Source organism: Nannobrachium achirus, assembly GCF_963921795.1.
Source record: "Nannobrachium achirus genome assembly, chromosome: 20".
Lineage (NCBI taxonomy): Eukaryota > Metazoa > Chordata > Actinopteri > Myctophiformes > Myctophidae > Nannobrachium > Nannobrachium achirus.
In genome coordinates this window covers 25,301,016-25,310,649 of record NC_137827.1, presented here as the reverse complement: position 1 = coordinate 25,310,649, position 9,634 = coordinate 25,301,016, and positions in this window count along the sequence as shown.

Genomic DNA, 9,634 nt, shown 5'->3' with positions numbered 1-9,634 from the left:
CAAACGCTCTGATGAGCCTCTGAGTAAAGTGTGTGCGCGTGCGCGTTTTTCATTGTGTATGCGTATGTTTCTTTGTGTGTGTGTGCGCACGAGTGAGTGTGTGTTTCTTTGCGTGCGTGCGCGAGAGCATGCCTGCATGCGTATCTTTTCTGAGCTTCTGAAAAGCTTCCTGGCAGCTGCTAATCTTCCAGCCAAAAGCAAGACCGAGTCTTTCACCTGGCACTCCCCTCTCGTGTCTGTCTCCGAGTGGAATCTGGATGGAAGCGAAATGGGCTCCTTTATGGCGAGCGAGCCGCTCGAAATGGCTAGACAATCGAGCGTGGCGGAGCATTGAAACAACTCGGAGCTGCCTTGATTTACTTTCATCTGCATAAAATCAGGGGGCTATTTGATCGTTGGCCTCGCGCTCTCCGTGGCATGAATGAATGACTTGCAGACCGAGTGTAAAAGTGAGAGAGAAACAGAGAGAGCAGGGACGTGCAGAGAATGTTAGAGAGGCAGGGGCTGACTTTCCTAAAAGGGCCTTTTGGTGGAAATATCGAAAATAGCCGACCTCCAAGCTCACAACGTGTGCAGCGCGGCGCGTTTTGAGCTTGGAGGTCGGCTATTTTCGGTGCGTGATACCACACTGAACTAGGTATAATCAAGTCATTACTGGATTTCTACACAGAGAGGGCAATTCTTTCAACATAAGCTGCTGCATTCAAGTTCAGGAGAGTTTGGACAAGGCAATTCTCTTGAATGCTCCCTTCAGGTATGGCATGGAAAGGAGGCATTTGCATTTCTTTCACCATAGTAAAAACTGCATTTATTTGTCTGGAAAGGTTATGTTTTACAGACAGATAAAAGGGCAGGGGCTCAAGCCCCCTTTGATGTCTATGTGTGCACATGCCTGAGACTGAGTGTAAAGTGAGAGAGAGCTAAAGAGAGAGAGAGATTGATGTCGAGCAAACGGAGGAAATGAAAAAGAAGGGAGTGAAGAGTGAATGCAGGAATGAAGGGTGTAGAATAGAGGTATCTAAGTGCAGACATAGCGCTCTTGCCCATCACTATGGCCTTTGGATACTCTCTGAATGCAACAGAGAGGTTAGCATGGTGGGACATGCTGCCGAGAGCCCGGCCGGGGGAAAGGAGCTGTAGAAAGCACGCGAACACACACAAGCACAAGCACAAGCACAAGTACGCATACACACACACACACACACACGCACACACCGAGTCAGTGTGCCATGGGAACCCGCAACGGTAGTACAGGATCAATTACCGGCTGGTTGCTGGAGGGGTCGTGCTGCAGCGAGTGTCCAGGGAGGCAGGTCGATCAATGCTGACTGCAGCGGGGTCCGACATACCAAGCACACGCTACTATAGCACTATAGCAACAGGACCTATACCCACTATGTACCTGCATACCACTTATACTGTATATAGCGTCGTTGTCGGGTGGAAACCTTGCATGTCCAAAACCGTTTCTTTTGTATTTATCATTTTTTTAAATTATTTAAACTAGTGAAAACAGCCGATCTACAAGCACACAACGCCTCGCGGTGCGAGGCGTTGTGTGCTTGTAGATCGGCTGTTTTCACTACTTTTGTGCGACGGCCTTGTGCGATGAAGCAGGGCTTTACTTTGCGAAAAAATGTACAAATTAGAAACTTGGAGATACGAGGTTTCCACCCGACAACGACGATAGTTTGGTCTGTTTTTTTTTTCTTTAAAACAAACGTACATGCACGCACGCACGCACGCACACACGCACGCACACACACACGCACACACACACCTGACCCACGGTGCAGAAAGCAAGCGTGGCCACCTACACGCGTAACAATAACACAATGTACAGTGTGTTCTCTCTCCTCATAAAGAAAGCGGAACAGACGAAACGGGGCGAGCACTGCGGTTACCGCATGAACTGACCACCCTGAGCCATATAGTACGCCTACACTGCAACCGTACTTAGTTACTAAAGTCTCCAGTGTCTGGAAAAGAATGATTCTCCACTCTGATTATCTAGTGAGCGGGACAACGGCGGCAAAACGGGCAGAGAGAGAGAGACAGAGTACAAATCGAATCATTAGAGTCACTAGCTAATGACACCGTGCTTTGTCTTTCTCCACTTTGCCTCGGGCCCTCTGTTTCCCACATAACTCTGAAGGTGTACGGGAAGCACAAAGTGCTGAAAATAAGACAGCACAAGACAAAAGGAGCTGGAGAGTGACCCAGAAAGCCAGTCCCTCACCACTCACCAGTAATTTGATAGAGAACACACACCCAGCGGCGTCACACCAAATTCTGGGCCCTGGGTACAAGGATTCACTGCGGGGCCCCCCATAAATGTTAACTATTGAAAAATAGCAGATATGCAAGCTCACAGCGAGCTTGTATATCTGCTATTTTTGAAAAATCAGGAAAATGTGTGCAAGAAACCTATGTCAAGGACCCCCAAGATGATATGTATTTGGCCACGGACCCCGATCTCAAAATATTTAGTTCCAGGGACCCCCGGAAGCAAAATTTGAGTTAGAAATGTTCGCTTAAAAAATACATACATATATTCAAAGATTTTCACACATTTTCACAACTTTTCAAAAATAGCAGATCTACAAGCTTGCAGCGCGGCGCTGTGAGCTTGTATATCTGCTATTTTTCAATAGATAAAGTTATTAGGGCCCCTCCACCTTGGGCCCCAGTAACTCAGTCCCACTTTCCTACCCCTTGTGACGCCCCTGCACACACCTCTCTCTCTCTCTCTCTCACACACACACTCGGGCGTGGGCGCACACAGACACACACACACGTTGGCTGACTGGTTGATATGAATCTGGGGAGGGGCTCGGGAGAGTGATGTTGTTAAGGGTGATTTATACTTTAGTTGTGCGCTCGCGTTGTGCGCCCGAAAATAGCCGTTCCACAAGCCATCCATGGCGCGTCACAGTGTGACGCGTTGTGAGCTTGTAAATCGGCCGCCTTAAGGTGCGTTGCACCTGACAGCCTCACCCGAGTCTCTAACGAGGTGGTTAAGCACTGCTAACTGGTGACATGTAAATGTTCCAGCCAGTGGGTCAAGCAGGGTGTCCTCCTCATGTCTCATTGGCCTCTCACTTGAGCCATAAAAAAGAGGAAAAAGAAAGAATGGTTGTAGTCCATGGCAGGCACACAGACATCAAAGGAGGCTTGAGCACCTGCCCTTTTATCCATCTGTAAAAAGTCCCCTCTCCAGACCATGAATGCAGTTTTTACTATGGTGAAAGACATGCAAATGCCCTCTTTCCATGCCATACCTGACGGCAGCATTCAAGAGATTTGCCTTATCCAAACTCCAGTATTGACTTCATTATGCTTAGTTCAGTGCGGTATCAAGCAACGAAAATAGCCGGCCTCCAAGCTCACAACGAGTCGCAGCGCGGCGTGTTGTGAGCTTGGAGGTCGGCTATTTTCGATAGTTTCACCAAAAGGCCCTTTTAGAAATGTCAGCCCCTGCCTCTCTAACGTTCTCTGCGCGTCCCTGGTCCATGGTGGGATGTAGGTACAGTCTAATAATAATAATAATAATAATAGCTTGGATTTATATAGCGCTTTTCTAAATACCCAAAGCGCTGAACAACAAAGGAAAACAAACTTTATTAGAATAAAAACAGTAAATTCAGTAAATTCAACAATTAAAAAGATAAAAGTCAGTCGGGGACTCTGGGCATAGATTCCAGGCCTCAGCTGGGGTAGGCTATCCTGAAGAGGTGGGTTTTGAGTGAGGTTTTGAAGGAGGGGAGGGAGGGAGCGCTTCTAAGGTGGTTGGGGAGAGCGTTCCAGAGGGTGGGGGCAGAGACAGAGAAGGCCCTGTCCCCCCAGGTGCGGTACTTGGCCTTGCGGACCTCCAGGAGGTTGGCTTCACTGGACCTGAGGGATCGGGTTGGGACGTAGGGATGAATAAGGTCAGATAGGTAGGAGGGAGCCAGGTTATTGAGTGCCTTGAAGGTGGTTAGTAGGATTTTGTAGTGGATGCGTTGTATGACAGGGAGCCAGTGTAGGTCGTGGAGGACAGGAGTGATGTGGTCTCTGGAGCGGGTACTGGTGAGAAGGCGGGCGGCAGAGTTTTGGACATACTGTAGTTTGCTGAGGATTTTGGCGGTGGTGCCGTTGAGGATGCTGTTGCAGTAATCTATCCGGGATGTGACAAATGCGTGGATGAGTGTTTCGGCAGCTGTGAATGTGAGTGAAGGGCGGAGGCGTGCAATGTTCCTGAGGTGAAAGAAGGCAGTTTTGGTGATCTGGTTTATGTGGGGGCGGAATGAGAGGGTGGAATCAAACATGACACCAAGGTTGCGGATGTGAGTGGAGGTGGTTACAATGGAGCCGTCAATACTGAGAGTGAAATTCTGGGTGGGGCGGGTGAGGGAATCTGGGCCGATGATGAGGATTTCTGATTTGTTGCCATTGAGTTTGAGAAAGTTTCTTTGCATCCATTCTTTGAGTTCTGTAAGGCAGGTGGTGAGGGTGGAAAGGGTGGCAGCGGTGACAGTTTTGGTGGAGAGGTAGAGTTGAGTATCATCGGCATAACAGTGAAATTGGAGGTTGTGGTGACGGAGGATCTGACCAAGTGGTAGTATGTATATGATGAAGAGGAGGGGACCAAGTACAGAGCCCTGGGGGACACCGTGGGTGACTGGGGCAGTGGCGGAGTGGCAGTTGTTTATGGAGACAAACTGGTGACGGTCGGAGAGATAAGATGTTAACCAGGAGAGTGCAGTGTTGGTTATTCCAAGGGAGGATTTGAGACGGGAGATGAGGATGGAGTGGTTGATGGTGTCGAAGGCGGCAGAGAGGTCAAGGAGGATGAGGATGGAAAGGAAACCATTATCAGCGGAGAGGAGAATGTCATTGGTGACTTTGAGGAGGGCTGTTTCAGTGCTGTGATTTGAGCGGAAACCAGATTGGAATGTTTCGTAGAGGTTGTTTGAGTCCAGGTGTGATTTCAGTTGAGAGGCAACAGCTCTTTCCAGTATTTTGGAGATGAAGGGGAGATTTGAGATAGGCCGATAGTTGTTAGGGGTGTCAGGGTCAAGTCCGGGTTTTTTGAGAATGGGGGTAACGGCAGCCAGCTTTAGGGCAGCTGGGATGAGACCGGTGGACAGCGAGGTGTTGATGATGTTGGTGATGAATGGAGAGAGCGTGGGGAGACAAGCTATGACTAGGGAGGAGGGGATTGGGTCGAGGATGCAGGTGGATGTTTTCATGCCAGAGGTTATGGAGGAGAGGTCAGTGGTGGTGATTGTGGCGAAGGTGCTGAGGGGCTGACCAGAGAACAGCGGGGGGGCAGGTTCGGGGTCAGAGGGGTTGGTGGAGGGGGTGGCCAGTTCAGAGTGAATGGTGTCAATTTTGGATTGAAAAAATGTTAAGAAGGATTCACATTCTTAACATTGTCTACGCACATTGGTGGGGAAAACGCTCGGCTTTTCTCTTTATTGTATTCAAATGAATGTATTTATTGAATTTATTTATTTATTTGGTTTTGTTCCCGGGTTTTATAACATCAGCAGAACACTCCTGAGCGCGAATGACACCTTTGTTAGCAACCATCAGGGCAATTACCTTCTAACGGAGCCACGTGAGCTGCCGCCGCTGTCACACTTCACAGCGGGCGTTCGGGTTAGTCCTCTTCCAAATCGCCCACAACCACTCCTCCATTTACATGTAAAGACCTTCCCTATAGGATATCCTTGTCGACTCTACCTACCTTTCTCCAGTCACCATATTTCAAACGGCCCTCCATTCACTCCCTCTAATTGGAGTGTGTGAGTTTTTGTCACCATCTCATTAATGGCCAACAGTCTCTTATACCCGCGCGCCGCTCAGGCAGTTCCGCTCCGGTGGCCACATCTGCCTGCGTTCAGCCGTACAACTGCAGAGCTGTCAGACGCTCACAGACACGCACACAGACGCGCGTGCGTCGCACACACTTGTTCCTGCGCGCTCACACACACACAAGGTATTGTCACTTTGGCTATTAAAAGCGAAGCTGGGCCGATTATGATCCCATTCGGGGGGGAGAATGGCTCCGCGAGGGGTGAATGATGGCGCATCATAAGGTGGATGGTACAGCAGGAGAGGTGCAGGGACGAAGCGAGGAGACAGAGGGAGGTTGGAAGGAGAGGAGGTGCCATGAAGAATAGTTAATGAACGGCGCTGGTGTGGTTGTGTGTTCTGACTCCCTAATCAGCACACAGAGGAGAGGGAAAGGTCTGTGCTAGCCGCGAGCTTTCCTCGATACAAAGCGTTGGTGTAATGAGACGGCTGGGTGTGCGAGGGCCAGTGGATGCATGCAGAGAGAGTCAGGGTTGAGCACAACACAAAAATGCAGTGGATAAAAACAGAAACATATCTGGGAATATACTGTATGCAGCTCGTTTCCATCTTTAGATATCTTCCTCCCTTATAGAGGTGGTGCCACAGTTTTGTTCTTTTTCTGGTTTTCATGTGTGTATCGTCGTTGTCGGGTGGAAACCTTGTATGTCCAAGACCTTTCGTTTTGAATTTATCGTTTTAAAAATGAAGGGTTAGGGTTAGGGAACTAAACCAGTGAAAATAGCAGATCTACAAGCACACAACGCAGTGCGAGGTGTTGTGTGCTTGTAGATCGGCTGTTTTCACTACTTTTGTGTGACAGCCTTGTATGATGAAGCAGGGCTTTGGTGAACAAACGTACAAGCTTGAAACTTGGAGATATGAGGTTTCCGCCTGACAGTGATGATATGAGGTTGACGGTACTTCATTAGACCCCCTGGTGTGGTTGTTGTTATGAGCAATTATGTATTCCCTTTGTATTTGGGGTTTCTTCCTGGGGGCTGACACCGTGTGGGTCAAAAGTGCCAATCCAAAAACACAGATAAAATGATATCATATGATCATCCCCTCCCCTTTTACCATTCACCCAACACTGTGGGTGTGGTTAACTTCAGCTGGGTCACCACCCACCATGACAACCAGGCATACTTAAAGGAGTAGTTCACCCCCAAAATGACCTATAGCATTACATGGCATTACTCATGCCATGGAGAGTAGAGTTCAATAATATTTTTTGTTTTTTGTCACATTCCTAAGACAAAAATTTGATTTGAGTAAATTTACCCCCATTGATTCCGGATGGTGACCCGTTTCGAAACGGGTCACCATCCGGAACGAATGGGGGTGAATTTATTGTTATCACATTTTTGTCTTAGGAATGCGACAAAAAACTAAAAATATTATTGAACTCTACTCTCCATGGCATGAGTAATCAATAATCAGGCGTCAAGGGGTTAAAGGTCCACTTCACCTCTGGGACAACCCTATCTTATTTTATTGTTGTTTGGGACACGATCATCAGTGATGCGTTTTGCATCATATGATGCAAAACGCATCACTAGTACATGCTGAAATACTAAAATATCTCAAAAAACAGATTGAACACAAAAAATAACTCAGGATTGTGTTGATCGTGTCCCAAACAACAATAAAATAAGATCGGGTTGTCCCAGAGGTGAAGAGGCCCTTTAATGAACTGGTGGCTGTGGCCACATAAAAAAAAATCCTCCTAGTCTAATCATAATACCTGATAATCATGTTCTAGGGGGTAAATAAATCATGGCACTGCATCTTTATGATCCAGGTAGATCTATAGTGACTCAGACCACAGATTTATAGATTGTCAGTGAACCAAATAGATTTGTATTTATTTATTCCACAGTGACAGTGTGTTTTCACTATAGCCTGACATGATGCCAGCTATTGTTTGGCTGCCTCCACTGTTAATAGACTGGTAAATACTGTTGTGTTTTTAATTTGGCTCAGTTCAGCCCAGCTGCTTCTAGAGGCTGTCGGTCCTCCTGTAAGTATGTACAGCAGGGGTCTTCAACAGCTAGGGGGTCCGGGACCCCTAGGGGGTCCTCAGAGTTACTACAGGGGTCCTCCAAAATTGAGTGATAGAACCTTTTTCCCCTTTTTTATATTAAACACTTGAACTCTAGTGTCCATATTCTGAGAACTTCGCAAAAAATAGCCGATCTACAAGCTCTGCGAGGCGTTGTGAGCTTGTAGATCGGCTATTTTCGGCAAAGACGTTTGGCGTCGAGGGGACTCTGTACTTAGCAGACTAAGTACCGAGTGAAATGTCAAGAAAGTTCAAGTGGTTAAATTCATATCTGAAAACACAAATTGACATGAATCCAGAATACACTGATGATTGTGCTGTCAAACAATGAAACTATATGGAATCTATGAAAAAGTTGTGGGGGTCCCTGCTTCATCTATTTCTCAACTAAGGGGTCCTTGGCCTGAAAACGTTGAAGACCCCTGATTTACACAATGCCAACATTTTCAGGCCAAGGACCCCTTAGTTGAGAAATAGATGAAGCAGAAACTGTTCATAGTTTCCATATAGTTTCATTGTTTGACAGCACAATCATCAGTGTATGTCGGATTCATGTCAATTTGTGTTTTGCTTGTAGATCGGCTATTTCCGGCAAAGAGGTTTGGTGTAGAGGGGAAAAGAGCAGACTAAGTACAGAATGAAAGGTCAAGTGTATTAAATATCGATGGTTCAAGTGGTTAAATATCTGAAAACTCAAATTGACATGAATCCAAAATACACTGATGATTGTGCTGTCAAACTATGGAACTATATGGAATCTATGAAAAGGTTGTGGGGGTCCCTGCTTCATCTCTCACTCAACTAAGGGGTCCTTGGCCTGAAAACGTTGAAGACCCATGATGTACATTATGTACGCACATCTGTCCGCCCTTCCCAAACAACTGGCTGGATTGTCATGGAATTCTCTGTGCACCTCCATCATGCTCAGCAGAGGACTTTGGTGACGCCATGGCCCCTCATTTAGAGCCACTTAAGACAATATTTTTAGTTTTTACTGCACCTCTATGCTCCCCAGAGGATGACCCCTAATGATTTTGTTGACCCCACACCCTTTCCTTGTTCTCTTTCATAGCAGTTTTCTCTTTAATTCTATTGCTGTTCTTTAAACAAAACAGTGGGTGGAATAATTATGGAGAGTTGGTGGACACACTAACACACACACACCCCGAGCATGAAAATAATAAGTATAACTTTAAATAATACAGCCGGCTGTCTCTTCGGGCTATGGGATCTATACTCTATCTGGATAAATCGATATACCTTTATTGATCCCAAGGGAAATTTAGCCACGATACAAAGATACAAGTAAGGCTAGAGAACAAGTACAGAAGAAGTAGAGTAACACTGGTAAAAAATAGGGCAACAACAACACAATGTGATGTAAAACAGTAAAAACCAATGCCAAAACCATAGTGGCATATAGTGTGATAGGAGGCGTAAACAAGCATTTTATCACCAACTGCTATTCTCCTCTGGGAGAACGGATCCAAATATCACATGCAGCACTTGCAGACTGCATAATAGAGCCAACAAAACTTTTTTATGTGCTTGTATTTCAATCATTTAAACGTTTATTTTAAAAGTCGATTGATTAATGGCCATATGGGTAAGGCAATGTTTTACACAGTTTACTGATGGGAACTTTATTTATCTGTATTTCTGCCATATTAGGTCAGTCACTCATAAGAATATTTTCACATGGCTGCTTCTTGTGACGTGTTGTTTTTGTAT